Source organism: Papaver somniferum, chromosome 2 (genome assembly GCF_003573695.1).
Source record: "Papaver somniferum cultivar HN1 chromosome 2, ASM357369v1, whole genome shotgun sequence".
NCBI lineage: Eukaryota > Viridiplantae > Streptophyta > Magnoliopsida > Ranunculales > Papaveraceae > Papaver > Papaver somniferum.
In genome coordinates this window covers 10,336,900-10,362,222 of record NC_039359.1, presented here as the reverse complement: position 1 = coordinate 10,362,222, position 25,323 = coordinate 10,336,900, and the positions used below count along the sequence as shown (strand labels likewise).

At 38.6% G+C, this 25,323-nt stretch overlaps 1 pseudogene; it reads left to right on the top strand.

Moving 5' to 3' along the window:
* Positions 1-19,800: 19,800 nt before the first annotated feature.
* Positions 19,801-19,900, top strand: LOC113354625 (annotated as a pseudogene).
* Positions 19,901-25,323: the final 5,423 nt, after the last annotated feature.

The window sequence follows — 25,323 nt, the reverse complement described above, 5'->3', positions numbered from 1 at the left end:
AAGTATTATATTTTGATGCAAAATAGTCCAAAAGGACTTGGGAGGCACACAGTTCCAATCCTAGATTAGGAATTTTCAGAAAAGTTGGTTTAAAAAATTTGTTACAAACCAAATCTAGGTTGGGTGGAATAATCTCAATATGTGATTTAGGTAGGAAAGTTGGTACTTCTAAATTATTTTCATGGATAAGATTAATAGTACCAACACATACTTTCCCTAAATCAGAAACAGGTAAAATATGCTCACATTCATCGAACAAATCATCAAGACCTAACTCGGTATCATGATTGTCCGAAGTACTCAAATCAACATCAGAAGACATAACATTTTGTGACTTAGGAAAGGAATCAGACACATCAAATTCGTTTTTATGCATAATAAAATTAGTGTCTACAGAAGATTCAACTTCTCCTATGTCATGTTCATCTTCACAGAATAATTGTACAAGCCCCATATCAATATCAAGATCATATGAATTACAATGATTATTAGAAGAAACAACATTCATGAAGGTCGAGGGCGAGAAGCCATATGTTATTGAACCAAAAGGTTCCACAATATTTTCGGCAAAAACATGTTTTTCTAACATAACATCATCATAATCATCATAATCCTCATCATGGTAACATGCATATTGGTCCTCATTAAAAGTGGTGGTGTCCTTAGTCGATTCATGTTCATCTAAATTAGGTTCATATTCAACATCATTTACATGAATGGGACTAGACGCTTCATTAGGGACAACACACATTTCCTAATGAATTTCCTCCTTTTGTAGGTGAAGCAAAATCTGATCTAACTTCGCCTGAATTCGTGATGTAGATCTATCAAAGTTTAGCTCACTGAGAGCTTCTATGGTGGAGTCTAAATTCATGGGAGTACAAAATTCTTCATGTTCAAATTGTGGTGATTGGTACATGCGTGCATGATCATTAGGGTCTACAAAATATTGATCGCAACCCTCAAAGGATTGATTATGGTCCCAATGACTACCAGCCTCACAATTTGTGGGCATTTCATAATTTGGATTTTTATGGGATTCTTGAAATTGCCTAAATTCATGCAAAGTATAACAGTTTTCATCAGGGTGGTCTAAACCACCACATAAGTTACATGCATAGATTTCAGGTTGTGTTGGTTGATACATGTGTGAATAGTTATACGGGTTTGCATATTGAGGCTCATGACCTTGAAAAGGTCCATAATTATAATCCCTATAACTATTGACATCATGTTCTGTGGGAGGCTCATAAGGTGATTCTTGCCCGTAAGCTTCTCTAATAGATTTATTCCCAGTGGCAGACCAAAATCCATTCATTTCTAGATTTAGGGCTGAAGTGATGCTTTTAAATGGATGGCAATAAAATCAGTGATGCCCATCAAACAAGTTATACAAACAAACAAACCCATAATCTAAAAAGGTTAAGCCCAAAAATACAAAAACACAAACCCACAGAAAATAAAAACCCAACTGTTGGGTTTAATATTACAAGCCCACAAGAAAAAAAAAAGGAAGCCCACAGGTTGGGTTCTCTCAATGGGTTTAGGATTACCCCTTTTTGGCACAGCCTAGTTGGGCTTTCTTAGTTGCACAGCCCAGTTGGGTTTGGTTCAATCCAGCAGCAGACAGCTCCTCAGCAGAAGATCAGCAGCAGCAACAGCAGCAGCAGCACAGCAGCAGTCTTGGCAGCAGTAGCAGCAGCACAAGCTTCTTCCTCAGCAGCACCACAGGTACCTGGTGGCTCAAAGAAGCTTGTCAGAACCTTCACACAGGGAAGTTCAGTTGTGTGTAGGAAAAAGAAACAAGCAAAATTACACTAAGATGCTTACAAAGCTACAGAAAACTACTACACTAAGATGCTTATCAGAAAAGTTACAGCTACTACATGGGTTTAAGCTACAGATGCTATGCAAGATATGCAAGTTACACTAAGATGCAGTTACACAGTGCTAAGTTACACACAAAAAAAACAAAACAGCAAAGTAAGATAAAAAGAACAACAACCACACAACGCCAAGTCCCCGGCAGCGGCGCCAAAAACTTGGTAGCTGGGCAAAGAGTACCTAAAACTACAACCTATGTTTTACCTACAAGTATACAGGGTCTTGATGAAGCTAGTGTGCAAGTAGGGGAAAGTCCACAGGGACAAGGAGGGTGATATGTTGTTTTCTAAGTGATTTCCTAAAGAATTCTAAATGGCAGTGATATGGGAGGGACTAGGATCTTGAATCCACCCTTTTCCTAAGCTAAGTCCTCCTAGTTCTAATAGAGTCTTTTTCCTTGTATAGATATTAGTGAAGTTCTAGCCTCATCTAACTATCTAGATGGCAGTTGAGGTTCTATGCCTGCTGCTCATCAAAGGATGGTCTTAGGAGAATGGTTCAGTGTCTCTAAGATGATCCTAATCCTAGTTCTAGCTGCCTTCTCACAATGCAACTAACTATGGATTAACCTCTTAGATAGCTAAACAATCCTGAAGGATATTCTAATCGCAACTAGGGTGTTCCTACAAAGTACTAACTGTCTAATTAAAGTACAATTAGTCAAAGTTATGAACAACAATCTGTTAAGCATGAGTTGCAACACATTCAACATAGAAATAACCTGACTACAATGGATACAAGGCATACATTGTGAAAGTAAAATGCTGACATGTTTAGATTATATTTATCCACAACATTATATCACAACAAGAACACTGTCTAGAATATGAACAACTTAACATCAGAATTGGGATTTCATCTAAACCCTAGACATGAAATCAGAACATAACAAACATTGTGCAAAACAATTGAAAATAACACAGTTGAGGAACTGGATAGTCCAGTCCTCTCGGGTGAAGCTCTGGCTATCCCAGGCATACCTTCTACAACACCCACACATCCCTATTTATAGTTGCAACATAAAAATATCAAAATCCCCAAAAATTAGGGTTTCACCTAAATCGAAATTAAATCATACCAACTCTCTGAAATTTGATTTTGATTTCGACCCATCCCTCTTGTGCGTCTCCTACATCTCCTGTTGCTTCCAATTTCATCTTTAACCTAACCTATTTCATCAACCCCTAAAACTAGGGTTTCAGAGAGAAAAAGATCGAGAGGTTGATGTAATAGGTAGATAGAGTGATGGGTGTTGGTTGTTAGAGTGATATGATGAAGGTGGTGGCGGTATGGAAGGTGCAGACGGAGTTGGTGGTGGCAGTGGAGTAGTTGCAGAGGGAGTGGGAGGAAGAAGATGGGTTCGATGGAAATAAGGAGGGGAGTGTTTGGCGATGGGTATAGGTGTAGGTTGTTACAGTGTGAAGCGGGTGTAGCCAATTCGATGTCCAGCGAAGCTGAGCCGTGGGATGCGGAAATGATAGATAAATCTAACGGCTACAAGTGAAGAGGCTGGTATCGACCGTCGGATGCGTGATATAACGAAACTGACGGCTCAAGATGGAGTTAGGTGCTGTAGTGTTAGACAGGAGCTTCAGACTTTGATGTACTGGCGATGCTGCGACCATTGGATTCAGATGTGATCCAATCTGACGGCTAGAAAAGGAAACGGGTATGGATATATGAAATGGATTTGGGTGAGGGTTTTGGGACTTGGGTATGCCAAGCCCATATCTTCTTTAAGAACAATTCTTCCTCTTCAAGCCCACTTCTAGCCTTTTGGTCTTGTGCACAACATTCTTCGCGGCTTCCTTGTGTAATTCCTCCCGGCTTTTCACCGCTTTTCTGCTCTTTTCCGCTCCGCTATTCATCCAAACTTTATTTATTACCTAAAAATGCAAAATTAGTTAATAAAAATATTTATTCTTGAAAACAATGAAAATACAGAATATGGGTTAAAATGGAGAATTAATGCACAAAAGATGAGTTAAATGCCAAGAAAAATATATAAAAATATGCACTTTTTAGGACTCATCAAATACCCCCAAACCTGAATTTTACTTGTCCTCAAGTAAAACAAAACTAAGGAAATCCTACCTATACCACTGTCGCTGGTCTCTCGAATGCATTTAGCATATGCACTAAGCCTTTTAAACCACTAAGTGTCCCTAGTGGACGAGTGAAGTCTCGTGAAGGTTTGCTTAGAACGTACCTACAAAGTTCTAGGTCAAAATATAAGCTCATATTCCATCAAATGTGACATGTGCAAGACAGTTTAATCTCACAACAAAATGGAGATGTCAATCTAGCTATCAAAGGCACAATCCTAGCACTGATAACAAATAAAGACATGTGATAAGAGTGTAAAGTGTATCTACACATGTTTCTAGAATGACCTGAAGTTATGACTACTAACCACCAAGAGATAGTTTTTAGGCTAAGAACCGAATTCTAAGCCAAGCTAGTTGTCCGGCTTTACGAGAATTGTGAATGTTCACCCAATGAGTTGGTGATATTTCAGTTTACCCGCGTTATACATCGATGGCTGCACCCTCCTTGCTTATTACAAGACTATTTACAACAAAAAGATGACTCTTTACATGACTCTTATTTACATTGATTACTCTCTTTTATTTTTGGAATAAGAGAGAACTATTGTCTTTAACATGACAAAACATGGAATAAATATTTGATTTTTTTTTTGTAAGAAATAACTTTGATCTTTACAACATAGTGACACTTTTGATACATGAACAAAAAGAAAAACATAATTACATGACTCTTAGCAAGAGGTGGCCCTTATCGAATGCATCCGGTCAAATTCTATGGTTGCTTTTCTTAACGTATCCTCCAACTTCTATCCCAGCCAACCAAAGAACAAGCTATTCAAGTCTCATTCAGTATTCTAAAGTGATTGGCAATCTAACTTCCTATCAAACACCTTGAAGATCGAGGCTATACATGTATTGGTAGATTGTGCGTGTGCAAGTTTCTTATCACATGTGAATTGTGCTAGAATCAGGGTGCCTAAATATCTAGACTAAGAATCCTTATGTTTACATACATGCACAAGAGTCAACATTTCAAGGTAAATGAGCTCCATTTTTATTATTATTATTATTATTATTTTTATTTATTTATTTTTTCAAAAAGAAAGAGTTCTGTTTTCAATTATAGCATGTTATCAAAGTATCTACTTTTCACCCCCAAACCTAAACTAAACATTGTCCTCAATGTTTCAAAAGATAAACATGATTATAACACATACCATGAGAACGATGCTAAGTGTAGAAAAAGGAAAGAGATTACCGGATATTGGCGAAAGCAAGTTTTGAACTCCATTATTCAAGGCAAAACCCAACAGTATCTTAAGTAAAAGCACATTGGATTAGCACAATATATACAAAATAAAACATAAAAGGTTCCACTAAATATTACCTACCGGATTATATACAAACAATTCACTATATACATACAGTCTAAAGAGTTGAGGATCAACCACAGTTTCAAACAACTAAAATTGGACTGAAATGAGAGCGAGAGTGAAAAACCGGATGAATCACCCCTAAACCTAAATTTTTCAACGGATTTATTTGTAAGCACAAAATATAGAAATTTTGGGGGTTCAGGATTCACAAGGTCTAACTCAAAATGGACTATTTGCGGGATGGGAAAAGAAATGTATTCCAATTGTGGCTCCTTAAAAGTATTATATTTTGATGCAAAATAGTCCAAAAGGACTTGGGAGGCACACAGTTCCAATCCTAGATTAGGAATTTTCAGAAAAGTTGGTTTAAAATTTTTGTTACAAACCAAATCTAGGTTGGGTGGAATAATCTCAATATGTGATTTAGGTAGGAAAGTTGGTACTTCTAAATTATTTTCATGGATAAGATCAATAGTACCAACACATACTTTACCTAAATCAGAAATAGGTAAAACATGCTCACATTCATCGAACAAATCATCAAGACCTAACTCGGTATCATGATTGTCCGAAGTACTCAAATCAACATCGGAAGACATAACATTTTGTGACTTATGCAAGGAATCAGACACATCAAATTCGTTTTTATGCATAATAAAATTAGTGTCTACAGAAGATTCAACTTCTCCTATGTCATGTTCATCTTCACAGAATAATTGTACAAGCCCCATATCAATATCAAGATCATATGAATTACAATGATTATTAGAAGAAACAACATTCATAAAAGTCGAGGGCGAGAAGCCATATGTTATTGAACCAAAAGGTTCCACAATATTTTCCGCAAAAACATGTTTTTCTAACATAACATCATCATAATCATCATAATCCTCATCATGGTAACATGCATATTGGTCCTCATTAAAAGTGGTGGTGTCCTTAGTCGATTCATGTTCATCTAAATTAGGTTCATATTCAACATCATTTACATGAATGGGACTAGACACTTCATTAGGGACAACATACATTTCCTCATGAATTTCCTCCTTTTGTAGGTGAAGCAAAATCTGATCTAACTTCGCCTGAATTCGTGATGTAGATCTATCAAAGTTTAGCTCACTGAGAGCTTCTATGGTGGAGTCTAAATTCATGGGAGTACAAAATTCTTCATGTTCAAATTGTGGTGATTGGTACATGTGTGCATGGTCATTAGGGTCTAGAAAATATTGATCGCAACCCTCAAAGGATTGATTATGGTCCCAATGACTACCGGCCTCACGATCTGTGGGCATTTCATAAGTTGGATTTTCATGGTATCCCCTAGATTGCCTAAATTCATGCAAAATATAGCAATATTCATCAAGGTGGTCTAAACCACCACATAAGGTACAAGCATGCATTTCCGTTTGGCTAGGTTGATACATGGGTGAATAGTTATACGGGTTTGCATATTGAGGCTCATGACCTTGAGAAGGTCCATAATTATAATCCCTATAACTATTGACATCATGGTCTGTGGGAGGCTCATAAGGTGAATCTTGCCCGTAAGCTTCTCTAATAGATTTATTCCCAGTGGCAGACCAAAATCCATTCATTTTTAGATTTAGGGCCGAAGTGATGTTTTTAAATGGATGTCAATAAAATCAATGATGCCCATCAAACAAGTTATACAAACAAAGCAAACCCATAATCTAAAAAGGTTAAGCCCAAAAACACAAAAACACAAACCCACAGAAAATAAAAACCTAACTGTTGGGTTTAATATTACAAGCCACAAGAAAAAAAGGAAGCCCACAGGTTGGGTTCTCTCAATGGGTTTAGGCTTACCTATTTTTGGAGGGAAGCCCAGTTGGGCTTTGGTCCCTTTTAATTGTGTTGCAAAAGCCCAGTTGGGCTTGGATCTTTCTAACCTTTGTTTGTTTGAGGCCCAGTTGGGCTTTTGTTTTCTTTATTGCACAGCCCAGCAACAGAAGCTTGGCAGCAGGATCACTACTGCAGTTCAAACAGAAAGCCCAGAGAATTGTTCAACAGCAAGTGGGCTTGTTCAATTGCAGCAGCTTTTGTTCTGAACCCAACAGCAAGGCAAAAGCAAGAGAAATAACAAGATCAAGAGAAAGAAGCAAGACAATGCACTAAAGAGGTAAGACAATGCCTAACAGGAAGTGCAAGAACAGGGACTATGCTTACACTAAGCTAAGCTAAAAGATGCAACTAAGTAAGCAAGAACAGCAAAGATGCTTGGTAATGCAAAACAGTATGCAAGAACAGCTAAGATGATGCAAGTATGACAACGGAATGATTATAACTACAACGATTTCTACAATAAAATGCTTACAGAATTGACTAACATGTAACTAAGCTAAGATGCATCTAGTATGAAATACAAGATACAAAAACAGCAAGCTAACATTAGAATGAACAAAGAGCAATGAAAGAAAAACAAAGAAATATAACAACAGCGCCGCCACCGAGTCCCCGGCAGCGGCGCCAAAAACTTGGTAGCTAGGCAAAGAGTACCTAAAACTACAACCTATGTTTTACCTACAAGTATACAAGGTCTTGATGAAGCTAGTGTGCAAGAAGGGGAAAGTCCACAGGGACAAGGAGGGTGATATGTTGTTTTCTAAGTGGTTTCCTAAAGAATTCTAAATGGCAGTGATATGGGAGGAACTAGGATCTTGAATCCACCCTTTTCCTAAGCTAAGTCCTCCTAGTTCTAATAGAGTTTTGTTCCTTGTATAGATATTAGTGAAGTTCTAGCCTCATCTAACTATCTAGATGGCAGTTGAGGTTCTATGCCTGCTGCTCATCAAAGGATGGTCTTAGGAGAATGGTTCAGTGTCTCTAAGATGATCCTAATCCTAGTTCTAGCTGCCTTCTCACAATGCAACTAACTATGGATTAACCTCTTAGATAGCTAAACAATCCTGAAGGATATTCTAATCGCAACTAGGGTGTTCCTACAAAGTACTAACTGTCTAATTAAAGTACAATTAGTCAAAGTTATGAACAACAATCTGTTAAGCATGAGTTGCAACACATTCAACATAGAAATAACCTGACTACAATGGATACAAGGCATACATTGTGAAAGTAAAATGCTGACATGTTTAGATTATATTTATCCACAACATTATATCACAACAAGAACACTGTCTAGAATATGAACAACTTAACATCAGAATTGGGGTTTCATCTAAACCCTAGACATGAAATCAGAACATAACAAACATTGTGCAAAACAATTGAAACTAACACAGTTGAGGAACTGGCTAGTCCAGTCCTCTTGGGTGAAGCTATGGCTAGCCCAGGCATGCCCCAACACAACACACAAGCCTTCTATTTATACCCAATTTCAATTCCCCCAAAATACCTAATTTCTAAAATTAGGGTTTACAAATTAAATCAAAAATTCTTACCAACTACTTCTGATATCCACTCAATTAGCTTGACCCACGCTTCCTCTTCCTCTCCTGCTCACTCTTCTGGTACAATTGCCCTAGCTCGAGCTATTCCATCATTTTCTCTCCTAGGGTTTCAGGAACTGTGAAGAGGAGAAAGTGATAGAATAGTAGGCTAGAATGATGGGGGATTAGGTGGTAGTGATGGGTTCGAGTGTTTGGGGATTTGACGGCTCGTGGAGGGGAGTGGTGGTGGTTGAGGCGACGGAGAGGGTGGAGTTGGAAGGAGCAGAGCTCGACTGCTCGAAGGAGGAAGATGAGAATTTGGGTAAGGTGCGTTTGGTTGAAGGGTATAGGTGTCGGGTGTTGTAGTGTTGAGCGGAACATCAAAATCTGATGCACATCGAAGCTAAAGCGTTGGATTATCAATTCTAGATTGATTCTAACGGCAAGATGGAAGCAGGTCTTGAGCGACCGTTGGATGCGGGACACAACGAAACTGGCGGCTCAAGATGGAGTTAGGTGCTATAGTGTTTGATAGGAGCTTCAGATTTTGATGCACTATGATGAAGCGACCGTAGGATGCTGAGATGATCCAATCTGACGGCTGAAGATGGAGGCGGGTATGGATATTGGAAATGGGTTTGGGCAAGGGTTTTGGACCTTGGGTATGCCAAGCCCATATCTTCTTTAAGAACAATTCTTCCTTGTTAAGCCCATTTCTAGCCTTTTGGTCTTGTGTACAACATTCCTCGCGGCTTCCTTGCGTAATTCCTCCCGACTTTTCACTACTTTTCTGCTCTTTTCGCTCCGGAATTCATCCAAACTTTATTTACAACGTAAAAATGCAAAATTAATTAATAAAAATATTTATTCTTGAAAACAATGAAAATACAGAATATGGGATAAAATGTAGAATTAATGCACAAAAGATGAGTTAAATGCCAAAACAAATATATAGAAATATGCACTTTTTAGCACTCATCAACATCTAGATAAACATTGTAAGATGCGTCCGCTGCTTTACAGCTGGATAAGATTAGGAGAGAGATAAAGATGAGAGGGACATCTGATACACAGCTGGACTAATTACGTGTGATGAGTTAAACCAGTGCTAGAAATATCTTGTGCCAGATTGAAAGCAGACTAACAAAGCAACCAAAATGCATCTTTCTTCGACTCTCTCACAGTGCTCAGTAGAAATAACGTCTTCTTCGGTCTTCAACTGTTGATGATAAACTCTCGAACCTCATAGAACCTTGACAATTAACTCTTCTCTTTGATTTCTTGCTTGACTTATAAATTTCTTCTTCCCTATGGCCTTATTGAACAAAAATAACGTAATGATTTTTTATTTTTTTTCTTTTTGTTTTTCATTTTTTTTTTGTTTTTTTTACAAGACAAAAATTTACATGGCCATGAGAGAAGGACTTTAGAACTTGGATCTTCACAACTTGTTATGTCTTGGTATCATGAACTTCAACAACTTATATCATTTGCTCTTGTAAATTCTTGTAACTAAGTCTTCAACTTTGATTTTTGAATTATTCTTTTCTATTGTTGCTTCTAAACCTTAAACGTCTTCAACTTTTTCATAAATTTTGATGTCACTCCGCTTGTTGATGATGATAAGTTTCTACTGAGAGAGAGTCGTAATCCAGTAACTAAGACTACATTGTGAGGTTGCCCTGTCTTTCTGGCATTTCCTTCTGACCTACTTGCCTTTCCATCATGGATGGTTAGGTCCATCACGGTTACCCTCTAAAAGGAACAAGTTCTCTCCTGAATTTCAAGGATCTCAATGTTTTTTTCTCTAATGTCTCAATAGGTTGTTATCTCTAGCATTCCAATTTCTATCTTTTCGGTGAGAAACAGTAGTAAACTTAGCTAACCGGGTACTATGTGACGCTAGAAGTTTCAAAAATGCGACTAAAATGTTTCTCCCATACCCCCAAACTTAAATCTAACATTGTCCTCGATGTTCTAAAGATAAAATTAAAAGCATGAACAAGGAGAAACTGTTACCAATGAAGCAAAAGAGATAAGGAAAGATATTACCATGTCGCATGAATATTGGGTTACCTCCCAAGAAGTGCTAAGTTTAAAGTATTCAGCCATACTAAGCAAGGATTAGTCACCACGTAGAATCATATAGTAGTAGCCGGAATAACTGTGGGTCATCTGGATCAAAAAGTGTTACCCACAAGAAGAGGAAACTGCAACAGACCAAGAAGATACCAAACATACCCTTGCTTAAGACAACTACATCTAGTTGTGGTTCAGGTTCAGGCTCTATAAAAGGGTCTAAATAAAAGGTTTTCATCGGTTGGATTTTCTCAAAGCTAAGATCCGGTTCAGATATTAGAGTCTAGAAAAACTCAACTAAGAACTTATAAGCACATAACAACAACCTGAATAACTGGGGATCCTCTAAGTCAATCATATTTGACTCACACAGCTGACCACAATGAAAGAGGTGGTCTTCCTTAAGAAAATGTGTCGACCCTAATATCCTAAAGTGATTAGGTTTAGTCTCAAAACTTAATAACCGACACATCTTAAAATCACAAGTTCCCACAATTGGTAGAAACGTTTTTGGTGGGAAAACAAAGTCAATCTTGGTATTATTGTCTGGGTTAACCACATCAACCAGAGGATGGGTTTCTAACAGTTGAGACTCGTGTTGAATATTATTAAGTTCGGGAAAACGAGTACGAAGATAGTCTCGTAAGATGGGTGAGGCATTGATGTCAAGTCCCAAATGAGGGATATTTTTAAGAGTTAAAGAACATGGAGAATGATAATCACCCCCAAACTTAGAGTTTTCGGCGTCTCTAGGTAGACTGGTCATAATCTCCTTAATTTCTAGGTCATCAGATTCCTGAAAGTGGGCGATTGATTTTTATAAGTCAGGTTCATCCCCGCTAATCTCTGCGAGTTCTTCTAAGACTATTGTTTCTAAATCGTTTGACTCGAAAACAGTACTCTCAAGATAAACTGGTTCCTCTAAACCATCATCGGTTTCGTAATCATCGTCTAAAACAGGGGTATTTCTAGTCAAATCCTCGTCCTTTTGAATAGGTAAATAATTATTAAAATTATTTGGATTTGAACTAGAAATATCATTATAATCATCATCACCATCCTCCTCCTCATCATCATCACAATATAATTTTTGATATTCACGAATTCTCAAGATTTGTTCCCACTACATGGTCTATGTTTATAATATTTCTCATAGATCGTTAGAGGTGATTCCTCAATAAAAGTTGGAGTATCCATATATCGCTGCCCACGCATATATTCACCAAGAGTCATTTCCGAAGACGTCTCTTGATAACGAGAATTTCTAGACATATATTCTCGCAACGTCATCGCAGGTGGCGTCTCCTCAAAAGGATTCATCACCGAAGAAATATAAACTACAGAGGGATTCTATACAATCACAAACAAGGCCGACTCGACTCCACCAAAGCAAACCTAAAGATTTCTAGCAAACAAAAAGCATGATGGCTCCACTTAGATTGTTTCTAGACCAGCTTCTATCTCTCGAAGGGGAATTCGTTACAGTTTGAGCAACCCCTCTGGATCAATCCGAGATAATGTGAGATGAAACTGAGGCGAGGGAAGCTCAATGGAGCTTTGATACCCAAGGCCTCACCGGCGTTACAAGGCGGCTTGTTTCAACTCCCAGAAGTCATCATGAACTTTGAAGTTGCTTAAAAGGTAACCAATATCCTTCGAAAATTTTCCTATCAAGCTCAATACCCTATAGGTCTCTTTCTAATCAGATTTTAAAGTTTGGGTTCGCGTTAGGTTTTGTTTTCCTAAAACGGGCAAGAAGGGAACGATGATGAAATCCGAACCCTTATCTTGTTTAGGCCAGGCCTTGCCCTTTACTAGGAAAATAAAGACAGTCCGGTTCGTCCTCAAACAATTATCACCTTAAGGCATACAGTAACTCTCTTGCAGGGGATTCGCGAGTGTTTCGATTGGACTTACCTCCCGTACAAGACGGGGGATGAACCATTGTCGTCGACTCGGTCCACGACTCCTATGCCGTGTACGAACCCGAGGGGTCGATACGATATAGTAATCGTCGTCCTTCCCTGCACACAGTTTATATAATTTTTTTTTTTTAATAATAATACACTTCCGTAGGGTTAAAAAAATAATAAATTCCAATTGTCCAGAATAAAGTCCAAATAAAAAGTCCAAAAATTACAAAAATTATGAAAGATAAAGCCTATTTACAAATCCTAAAAAAAATAATTATGTCTTTTTTTTTCTTCTCTTTTAGCTTTTAGCTTTAAGCTTTTTGTTCCCAAGTCCTTAGTATTCCACTTCGAACCTGTAAATCAAAGACACAAAAAGAAACGTAAAAAGGAACAAATAATAGTAAAAAAAAATAATAAAAACCTAAAAATTCTACCTAAACACAAATCCACGTCGGCGGCGCCAAAATGATTAAAGATTTAATGGGGTTGTAGTAATGAGGTTCAAACTCTCAGATTTGTGAAGGTGAAGGATTTTTAGATTTATAAAAATTATATACAAAAATATTGACAAATTGGTAGAGAGGTACTGGGACTAATGATTCGGCCAATCTTCATAACATAGGGCTCAATGATTTATTCTCAACAATAATCGCTCAAAACATAAATTATATGGACTCTTATTTTGCCAAAGTAGATTCTCAAAACATTGATTGTAAATGTTAAGCATGGAACATCAAATCACCTAAGCTAAGCATGACCCATCTAATCAAATAACAACCAATTTAATTAAATCATATTTCAATTAATTTTTAATGCAAAAGTCTTAAAAATAATTAACAAAATTACCCATGTATGAAGCTCGGCCTCCTCCGTCGTCCCAGTGATGCGTTCTAACTCCGCATATTGGAAACACGCTCAAAGGAATTTTTCATTGCTCAAAAGAGGTGTACAAATGATGAAATGGAGATAATAATGAAAATCGGGTGTTTGCAACGTTTATAATTGTTGCAAACACCGTTACAAAGAACGATAAATGAAAAGTGTTGTAGTATACAAAATACTACGACCCTCAGCCGACAGTCGTTGATACTGTAGTATGAACGACTGTCTCTGGTTGTCTAATGTTCTTCGTGTTCTTGAGTTGCAGCAGCAGAAATGGTGGCTCTGCAACTCGATTTTTCTTCACTCTGTAGCCTCCAAAGCTTCCCCAAACTCTCGACACCCCTTCTAGTAGACCCAAAGATCATATTTATACTCAAAGACACGCTGAAATCCCTCGCCATAACTCCAAATAATTCGTCTTTACTCGGCAGTGAATAACATTATTTTTGAATATTTTCTTACCAGATTTGTAATTTCACACGTAAACTTCCTCCCAGCACGCTCCAAATCGATTTATCACGACCCAAAGTGTTGCTCGAGCCATCAAACATGAGCAGAACACTTCCAGAACTCTCCATAATGCGTGATTATCTTATCCCTGTGTGTGTGTGTCTGTTTTGAGCTCGTGAATTGTCTAGAAAATTGTAGCCAATTCAGGGATAAACGAACACTCACACTAGCTTACTTATGTCATATCACAACTTCCCACCAAATTTCAGCGATTGAATCGCACTAGAACACCTTCATTTTCTCGATCACAAATCTGCCAGTTTTGAATATATTTTTCCCGCCAAAAAGCTGCTTTTGAATTTAAAGAGAAGACGGATGTCCCTTAACCAGCGCTTGGGTGCGAATAGCAATTGGGGTGGAAATAGTAATTTTTGGGTGGAAATAGTAATTTTTCTGGGTTCCTCCGGGACATTTCTGGGACGCTTCCGGTGCATTTCTGGTGTGCCCTTAGTAATTTTCTCCGGGGTGTAAAACGCTACTTTTCGAGCCCATTTCGCCGCAAGGGATTATTTCTCTAAAAATTCCTACAAAGACATAAAATAACGAAATTAGTACAAAATCGATTGCCAAAATATATAGTATTGAGATCAAATTAGACACAAAAATGCGTCTATCAGCAGCCATCGAGAGGTTCTTCCGGTCAGGACAGGTTTGGATGCCAGGTAATCTATGGGGTTAGCCGCGGCTACCACGATGGTCTCATGTGCTAAGAGGTTGGGTCGCAGCCTCTGTGTTGCGTAAAATAAAGGCTAAGCATGCCTGTTCCACGTGCGGATATCTCAACTCTGCATCTCTTAATACCAGGCTGACGTAATAAATAGGCGAAAACTCATTCCCTCTCATGTCTTGTGAAAGGAATGTGCCTATCGCTGAATAGGTAAACGTTGTATAAAGATAGAGAGGGACCCCTTTAACCGGCGTCTTGAGAACCTTAGGACTGGTAAGGCTTTGCTTCAATTTTTCGAACGCGCCGTGCTGCATCTCACCCCACACGAATGCCACTCCTTTCTTTAGTAAGGGGAGGAACGCGGTCATTAGTTGCGCTAAGCCTGGTACAAAGCGTCGTATGTATGATATCCTACCAATGAAGGCTTGTAATTCCTTCGCGTTTGCTGGGGACGGCGTAGTCATGATTGCCTCGACCTTACTCGGATCTACCTGGATTCCTTCGTTGGTTACCACAAAGCCTAAGAATTTTCCTGATTCCACACCAAAGGCGCACTTAAGGGGATTCATGTTAAACTTGAATTTCCTATACCTTTCGAAATCCGTCTTTAGGTGGGAGACGTGGTCTTCGGTTGCTTGCATTTTGACTACGATGTTATCGACGTATACCTCCAATGTTTGGTGCATCAAATCGTGGAATATGGAGGTCATAGCGCGTTGGTATGTGGCACCCGCATTTTTTAGACCAAACGGCTTCACTACGTAGTAGAAATTTTCATACAGGGTTTGGAATGCAGTCTTCTTCGCATCCGACGAGTCAATTTTTATCTGGTTATACCCGCTGAAGCCATCCATGAAGGAAAATCGCCATTTGCTTCCCGTCGCGTCTAGTGTCATATCGATATTAGGCAAGGGGAAGTCGTCTTTTGGGCACACTCGGTTTAGGTCTCTATAGTCGAAACAACACCTGATCTTTCCATTCTTCTTTGTCACGGGCACAATATTGGCTAACCAGGTCGGGTGTTAGATAGGTTTGATGAATTTGGCCTTCAACAGTCGCTCCACCTCTTCTTTTATTGCAAGGGTTGTGGCCCTGGGGAACTCCCTACTCCTTTGCTTTACTGGTTTGAATTCAGGTGACACCCCAAGGGTAGGAGCTACGAGCTTGCTATCGAATCTTGGCATCTCATCATAGTCAAAAGCAAAGACATCCTTGTAATCTCTCAGCAGAGAAATTAGCGCTTCTCTCTATTCTTTGTCTAAGCTCTTGCTTATCATGATAGGGAGCCTATCTCCTTCTGTTCTTATGTCAATTTCTTTTATCCCGTCCATAGTGAGGTCTCCGGGTGTCCTTTCTTCTATGATTCTAGTAGTTGCGTCTGCAAGATGATCCCGCAACTCCTCGTCATCAATCACGCTATAGGTTAGCTCGACTAAACTTTACTCCGTATTTTCAGAGGGATTCTCCATTTCATTTCTTGATACTTCCGCGCAGTCTTGTTCATCTGCGGGCACTCCCTCAGTTAATTGTTATAATCGATACACATACCCCCCCCCCCTTCCGGCTTAGAGAAGCGCTTGAATCTGGGATGCTCTTCTTGCTTCCTATTTATTTCCGTGGGGAATACCATCCTGTATGGGATAAACACAGATTTGGATGGCTTCGGTTCTTCTTCTTCTCCCTATTTAGGTAGTGGGACGAGCTGTACTTCGGGCACTTTGTCTGCTTCTTTTGGTTCATCGTAGAAGATCGTGTCTGCCATGTAAGCTTCCTATTGGTCAAAAGGATTGCTAGTGGATAGAATCCGGTACTGCTTACCTCCTATGTTAGTCTTTACACATTGGTGGTAGGTTGACGCCACCACCTTGTCATGGAGCAACCATCCTCGCCCTAGTAAAACATGGAATTTGGTATCGTCTTCCAGCACATAAAACGGCATAGGCGCTCGGATAAGACCGATCTTCACGACCAGGTTGACGATTCCAATAGCTGTCTGAGCTTGCCCTCCGAACCCTTTTACCGTTGTGACCCGTGTTCTGATTGCGGACCTTTGTACACCTAGAATGTCTAGTGTATGCATGGATATTAGGTTTAGGGACGCGCCTCCATCTATAAAATCTCTCTTTAGCGGTTGCATGTTAATGCACGACGTCAGGTATAAGGGTCTAAGGTGTTCCCCCGGGTAGCATATATCTCCGTCTGTGAACACAATCGCCTCCTTGGGGGAGGAGACCACCGGGTCTTCCTGCTGCGATATCCGTTATAGCCTTGGATGCTTCTTTGATTTGATTTTCGTTGAAACCGAGAGAATCAAAGAACTTTTGAGCCAACACTATTTTGGAAAACTGATAAGCTACGCCTTCTGTGTTCGCGAATGCTGGGTTCTATGCCTCGGCTTCACATGCCTCCTCTTCGTTATCTTCCCAAGGCCTCCAAACATATCCGCTTGGATCATGGGAGAGCAGCATGACTTGGTGTTGGATTGCCTTTCCATTCTCTGGATTCCCCATCTCAATCTCGCCTATCTCCAGCTTCTTCTGGAATAGTCTCCGCAGATAATAGCAATCGATTGTAGGATGTTGTATCCTTTGGTGAAAATGGCAGTACCTAGCATCGTTCTTTTCAATGGTGTTAGGGTCCGTCTTTTTCGGCGTCAGTTGAGTTTCTTGATTTGCTATCCACTGCTCCAACAGACCCACGATATGTTCCTTGCTGCAAGGTAGGGGCGGAGGAAGCGATTGGGTGCTCCAGCCCTCTCGATTATTATTGGCACGAGTGTTCCTTGGTACAGTTGACACGGTGTTAATTGTTTTGTGCCATATATAATTTGAATTACGTTCCTCAACACAATCAGCGATCCTTGCCGCCACTTCTTCCAGCTCGACAAACGTTGGGAAGCGAAAATTCACCGGGCTTTTCTTAAAGGACGGAGTCATTCCCCGTACACAGATTTCTACTAGCGCTTCCTCCTTAACGTCCTCGTGGCAATCTAGAGTTAGCAGTCGAAACATGATGATATATTTTCCTATCTCCTCGCCTGGGCGCTGATGTGTTTTGTAGATAATGGTAAAAGGTGATTCGATTCTGAACTCTTGAAGGATAACTTTAGACTTAAATTCAAAACTAAATAGAAAACTCACTAATAATTATAACAAACACTGACAAAGTTGGTATCAATATTAAAAGAACACTGAGGCTAAGATTCCACTATTTTCCAAGTTTAAGGTGATTTAATCCAATCTTTGTATTCATGCAATTTTCTCGTTCAATTTGATTCTTACTATTGCAACAAGTATATTTTCAAAAGAAATAATTGTAAATACCAAGTATGAAGCATCAAAAGTCTTAAACTAAGCATACTCCATCAAAATAGATCACAATTACTCAAATAAAAATCATATTCGACATTAGTTCAAGGCAAATAATCATAATAAAATTACAAATAAAAAGATAAAATAGAATATACCACTTTTTGTTGGAAAAATAACTTCCTCTATCGCCTCAGCAATGGGCTTTAGCTCCTCATATCAAAAAACAGGTTCAAAATAATAAATCATGGCTCAAAAGGTGTTTTTATTGAAGAGAATATATAAAACAACAGATCTGAAACGGTGTATAGATGTTACAGAAGTCACTGTTACAGCTGGTGTTACAATATTGAAGATATACGTTACTAATCAACTGTTACAGGATCAGAAATTTAAGACCCTAGAATACGACTGTTCTGCACAGCTTAATGTTCTTCAGCTTATAGGGTTCTTGAGAACGACACTTTCTCCTATTGTGCAAGCAATGGTAGGAGAACCTGGGTCTTTGTATTTTGGAGTTATGGTGTTCTGAATGATTGAACTTACGTGACTAGCTAAAAAGGCTTTCTTATGGACGCTAAGTTTTCGCTTTCGCGTACACATATCCTTAAGGAACTTGGCATAAGCAGGAATTTGCCTAATTGCATCTAATAAGGGAAGGTTTATGGTAACTTGCTTAAAAACCTCCACTATGTCATTAAAGTTCGATTCCTTCTTTGTTGGTACTAATAACTGAGGAAATGGGGCTCTAGGCATAAAATCAGACCTTTCAGGAACCGAATTCACATCATCAGAAACTTTATCAGTCTCTTCAGCTACTGGTCCTTAGAGGTTAGACTCTGAGGGGTGAACTACAGTATGTTCACTATCGGGCATGGTTACCTTATTGTCTATAACTCTACCACTTCTAAAGGTTCTAACAGCATTCAATTGATTCGATGGTTTTGCACCTAATTCATGAACTCCTCTAGGGTTGGGTTGTGTTTGACTAGGAAACTTACCTTTTTCTCTCAAATAATCACTTATCAGACCAACCTGGGTTTTTAACTCGGAAATAGCTTGACTATTTTCTTGTCATATCCTGTTACTAGCTTGTAGACTCTGTTCTACGGATAACTAAAATTTTGCAGTTTGCTGAGTTAACAAGGCGAGAGATTCCTATAAACTTAGGATTTTCTTATCTGACTGATTCTGAAACTGAGCTAATCCCGAAGGATTCTTAGTATATCCAAAACCTGGGGGAGCATTAGAATTACTAAACTGACCTTGACTTTGGCCCTTAGACCATGAAAGGTTCGGATGGTTTCTCCAACCAGGATTATAGGTTTCTGAATATGGGTCAATATTTTGACGATTATCAAATCTAGTGTTATTATAAAGAGCATTGGCTTGCTCTTAAATATTCCAGCCTTCCCAAAAAGGCTCCACTCTACCACTAGTCTGGCCCACTTCTAAGGCTTCTAACCTTTTTGCTATAGCAGCAATTTTGGCATCTGATTCATAGCCTCCTTCTACCCTATTAACGTTTCCTCTACTTAAAAGAATTGTTTTCTGGGGTGCCTTACTATTTTCCCATTGCTGGGTTTTTTCGGCGATTTCATTAAAAAATTCCATCGCCGCATCAACAGTTTGGTTTTCAAATCCACCAGTGGATAAAGACTCAACCATGGTCGTTGTGGAATAATCTAAACCCCCATAAAGGATCTGAACTAGCCTAACCTTTTCTAAACCATGATGAGGACACTGGGATAATAAATCATTGAACCTTTCCAAATACCTATATAAAGATTCTCCCTCTTTTTGTGAAAATGTGCATATTTGCGTCCTAATAGACGATGTTTTGTGCCTAGGGAAAAACTTATTGAAAAAGGCAGATGTAATTTGTTCATATGTCTCAATTGACTCGGAGTCCAAACTATATAGCCACGACTTGGCCTTATCTTTCAGGGAAAATGGGAATAACCTAAGTTTCAAAGCATCATCATCCAAGCCTCTAATTCTTAGATTACTACAAATTTCCTCAAAATCCCTAACATGGTAATATGGGTTTTCATTTTCTTTTCCTAAAAAGATTGGAAGCATCTGTAAGGTCCCAGGTTTCAGTTCATGGGGTGCCTCCGTTTTAGCTAACTTAATACACGAAGGATGAGTAGTCCTAGTTAGATTCAACAAAGCTTTCAAAGTTGCCATTTCTGGCGCTATCAGAGCAACAAGGATTCTCTCCTCAGTCAAAGGACGTTCAAAAACAGACTCTTCAAAAGTCGGACTTTCTAGATTAAGGTAATCGAGACGCTTCGAAATACTAGGTTTCTCTTTAACAAATCTACCTAGTGCGTCTCTTTTACGTTCAGGCATATAATAGAATTTTCTAAATTGGAAGGGTAAGCAAACACAGATCAAGGCCAACTCAACCAAATCAAACCTATTGATTTCTAGCAAAAAAAAACATGATGGCTCCACTTAGATTGTTTCTAGACCAGCTTTTAATCCTTCGAACGGGAATTCGTTACAATTTAAGCAAACCCCTCTGGAATCAATCTGAGTTAACGTAAATTGAATAGAGGCGAGGGAAGCTCGGTGGAGCTTTGATACCCAAGGCCTCACCGGTATTACAAGGCGGCGCAGTCACGCATTCAATTGACAGAAACCGTCAAGAACTTCGAAGTATGCTTAAAAGAGTAACCAATCTTTTTCAAATGACTTTCCTGTTAAGCTCGTTACCCTATCGGTCTCGTTCTAGTCAAAATTTTAGGCTTAGGTTCGCGTAGGTTACGTGTTCCTAAAGCGGGCAAGAAGAGAACGATGATGAAATCTGAACCCTTATCTTGTATCGCCAGGCCTTGCCCTTTACTAGAAAAATAAATGTCCGTATTCAGTCCACAACATATATGCATACGAAGGAGTCCAGTAACTCGCTGACAGGGGATTCGCAAGTGTTTAGAATCTTACCTCCCGTTCCAGACGGGGGTTGAATGGTTGTAGTCGACTCGGGCCACTGACTCCGTTGTCTAGTGTACGAACCCAAGGTGCAGAGACAATATCTTAATTGTCCTCCTTCTCTGCAAACAGTTTATATTTAAAGTACCCTTCCGTAGGGTAATAAAAAAATAATGTCCCAAAGTCCAAAAGTCCAAAAAGTAAAGAAAAATTACAAAAATAATAAACCCAAATACAGTTTTTTTTTTCTAAAAGAAAATAAACAAACCCTAAACTAAAATTGTCTAAAATAAAATTGTCTTCTTTTCTGTTCTTTTTGCTTTAATCTTTAGCTCCAAGTCTTTATGAAATCACCAAACTCTTTGGCTCAATTTTCTTTATGATCCAGAACCCGTAGACACAAGATAAATACCCAAAAACATAAAAAAGAACAAAAGAAATAAAAAAATAAAAAATCTAAAACCCTAAAACAAGTCGGCGTCGGCGGCGCCAAAAATTGATGTGTTTTGTAGATAGTGGTAAAAGGTGATTCGATTCTCGAACTTGTGAAGGATAACTTTAGACTTAAATTCAAAACTAAATAGAAAACTCACTAATAATTATGACAAACACTGACAAAGTTGGTATCAATATTGAAAGAACACTGAGGCTAAGATTCCACTATTTTCCAAGTTTAAGGTGATTTAATCCAATTTTTGTATTCATGCAATTTTCTCGTTCAATTTGATTCTTACTATTGCAACAAGTAGATTTTCAAAAGCAATAATTGTAAATACCAAGTATGAAGCATCAAAAGTCTTAAACTAAGCATACTCCATCAAAATAGAACACAATTACTCAAATAAAAATCATATTCGATATTAGTTCAAGGCAAATAATCATAATAAAATTGCAAATAAAAAGATATAAAATAGAATATACCACTTTTTGTTGGAAAAATAGCTTCCTCTATCGCCTCAGCAATGGGGTTTAGCTCCTCGTATCAAAAACAGGTTCAAAATAATAAATCATGGCTCAAAAGGTGTTTTTATTGAAGAGAATATATAAAACAACAAATCTGCAACGGTGTATAGATGTTACAGAAGTCACCGTTACAGCTGGTGTTACAATACTGAAGATATACGTTACTAATCAACTGTTAAAGGATCAGATTTTTAATACCCTAGAATACGACTGTTCTGCACAGCTTAATGTTCTTCATCTTAGGGTTCTTGAGAACGACACTTTCTATATGCCGTCTGCAACTCTTCTTCTTCCTATTCTCTGCTGCTGCTGCAACTCCACCTGCAGCGTGATTCTCTGCCTCTAAACCTACCCCCAAACTCTCTACCCCCTTACGGTACTCTAACCAACACCTTTTATACCAAACAGGCCGATTAGTTCTCAAGGAAATCTCGTCTTTTCTTTTCCTCATAGTCACGGAAATAACTCCCTGTTTTCTTCTTATACGCGTCATTTTTTCAAATCCGACGTCCCAGAATCTCTTAAGGATAGCACTAAATCAACATAGAGTAATCTTTCCTATTATTTTCACGTAACTTCCACAAATATGTCAAGCATAAATCGCGTAGAAACTTTCTTCCCTGTTTTCTCCAAGTCGCGAAAATCTCCCTTTGTTTTCGATTCTAACACACCTACCCATCCTGTTTCAATAGATCAAGCCCAAACCGAACCATATCTGTGAGAAAATCCGAGTTAATTCAGCCCAAATCTTTCCCAGAAGCTCATACCCGAGAAAACTCATTCCACAGTGTTGTCGAGACCAACTATCCAGCCCAATTTATACCATCAAATCTCTTATATTAGCTCTGTTTATCCCATTATTGTCCATCCAAACTATTTCCGTTGATTAAATCTCTTCAAAAATCCCTCCGAAATCCAACCCTAATCTGCCAGTTTAAGCTCAAACTTTCCCGCCGATTTCAATACTCAAAAGGTAGGGGACGACCTCCCCTTATCCTGTTCCGATGTGCCAATAGTAGCTGGTGGTGAATAGTAAAGAGGGTTGCCCTTCGTAATTTAGGTGCCCCTTATTCGAATGAGGGGTGCCTTTAGTAATTTTCTCCCACGAGCGCAAATACCACTTTTCGAGCCGAATTCTACGTAAAAGCTTATTTCTCCAAAAACACATACAAAGACATAAAATAACCAAATAAGTACCAAATCGAGCACTAACAATATATACAATTGAGATCAAAATAGACACATAAATGCGTCTATCAGGCGCTAGTTGCATTTGCTCAGATCTATAGTTGTAACCTTTCTTTTTGCTGAATAAAACTTTCTGAGGAAGAGAGTAGATATAGTTGACCATGAGCTGATGCTTCCCGGCTTTAGGTTGTCATACCAAGTAAACACTGTATCAGTTAGCGACTTTGGTAACTCCCTCAGACATAGCTTCCCGTCGGTTGCACGGTCATTCATGGTATACAGAAATCGGCTAAGGTGTTCCCTCGCATTTCCTTGCCCGTCGTAGACTTTGAATTTCGGTGAAGTATAGTCCTCTGGGTATTGATACTCTGTGATTTACGAGGAGTAATGGCTAGCCATGAAATCATAATTATCTTGCTTGACAACCCTATAGTTAATCTCCAAGTATTTAGCCATCGCTTCTTGCGTTATATCTGTAAGTCCCTCTTTTTCTTCTGTAACTTCCGCCGCCTCTTTAGTGTTATTCTCGGCGCTCGCTGCCTTCATAAGTTTTCTCAACTCTTGCTCTAAGTGCGTATGTGGTGTTCCAATTCCTTGTGCATCTTTTTGAGGGAAGGATGTACGGGTGGTGTTTCCTCGACTTCTTATTTCTCATCGCGCGCGTCGTCTGGCTTTCTCGCTTGTGTGATGGGCTCTGATACTATCCCTACTCTTTCTCCTTCCGTGTTGAGTGGCGGGATGTTCGGTGGATTCTCTATTGCGCTTGGGTTAGCGCCTCCTACGTGTGTCATGGTTAGCTAGGCACGAGCCTCCGGGTGTGGTCGCCAAATATTGAGGGGTGAATTTAGGTTTGAGGTTCTACCCGTCCTAGCTAGCCAAATGACCTCACTTTACCAAGAATAGTAAGAGAGAGAGTTGTCTTTCCATTGTACCTTGTCCTTATTTATATACACTTTCCAAAATCCCCTTCCTTTTATGACATCATGCCATGTGTCCTAAACTTCTTTAATTACTACTAATGCCATCCCTTTTCTAATAAAACTTCCTTCTTTACTATTAATTCCTCCCTTGTCCTTCCATCTAATAGACACTTTCTTGGTGGACTTGGACTTTAGTCCCTGAGTCCCCATGTCTCATGTTGGGCTTGCCTCCCCTTTGAGGGAACACTAACCCGGCTAAAGGGATAATATTTTTCATGTATCAACATGTATTAACATGTATCAACAATGATAGTTGATCCTTTTTCGCTGTGTCAACTATTACAGTTGATCCATAGTATCTACTTTGGTTTACTTGTTTATCAAGTATAGAATTTCTTCTTTTAGAGTTTTTCTTATTTATTCTTTTAGAGTTTTACTATTTTTAGGTTCTTGTTCATGTCTATATAAACATGCTTATTTCTTTTTTATAATACACGTTATTATTATCAAGTTAATTAAAACAACTCTTTTCAGAGACATCTGTCTTTCTCATCTTTAAACCTTATTATTCTTCTGTTACCCATCCTTTTCTTACCTTCTCATCACCAGCAATCTCAGAATTGCTTTCTTCTTGTTTGTACTACACTAAAGACCCATCTTCTTCACCTAAGAATACCGTTTCAAAATAACAGACTGGTTTTATGTATAATTTATATATAAAGCCGGCCTATTTTTTTTTGAAACATAGGTAGTATTAAGGACTGGGTTACATGAGTGTAGACTAACTTCATTTTATTTTTTGCCGAATGTTGCGGAAAATATTTTGCTCTAGCAGCTCCCTAGCCATACAATTTCAATGACTGTGACCTAACCAAACTCTAGTGTTAACCTGAGTTAACTGTCGATCTTTATTGATTTATTTGTGGCGTTCTTTTAGCTGCCGTTTCTTTTTCAAGAGAGACTGGAAGGCTTTAATTTTCCCCATCGGTGTTTTTTTTATTCTGGCAGGAGTAAAAATCTACAGAATCTCTAAATATATGGAATTCCCCAGATCTATTACATTGATTTTAGTTGAGAATCGCATCCAAATATATTTAGATCATCAAAAACTTATTCCTTTAAACTATAATCGGGAAAAGTTGAAGTAACTCCAGTAATGAAAACTACATATATCATAAGAAGCGTTAACTATCGCGATCGAAAGAAGTCAAATTTCTCGTTTATATTGATTTGATGGAATT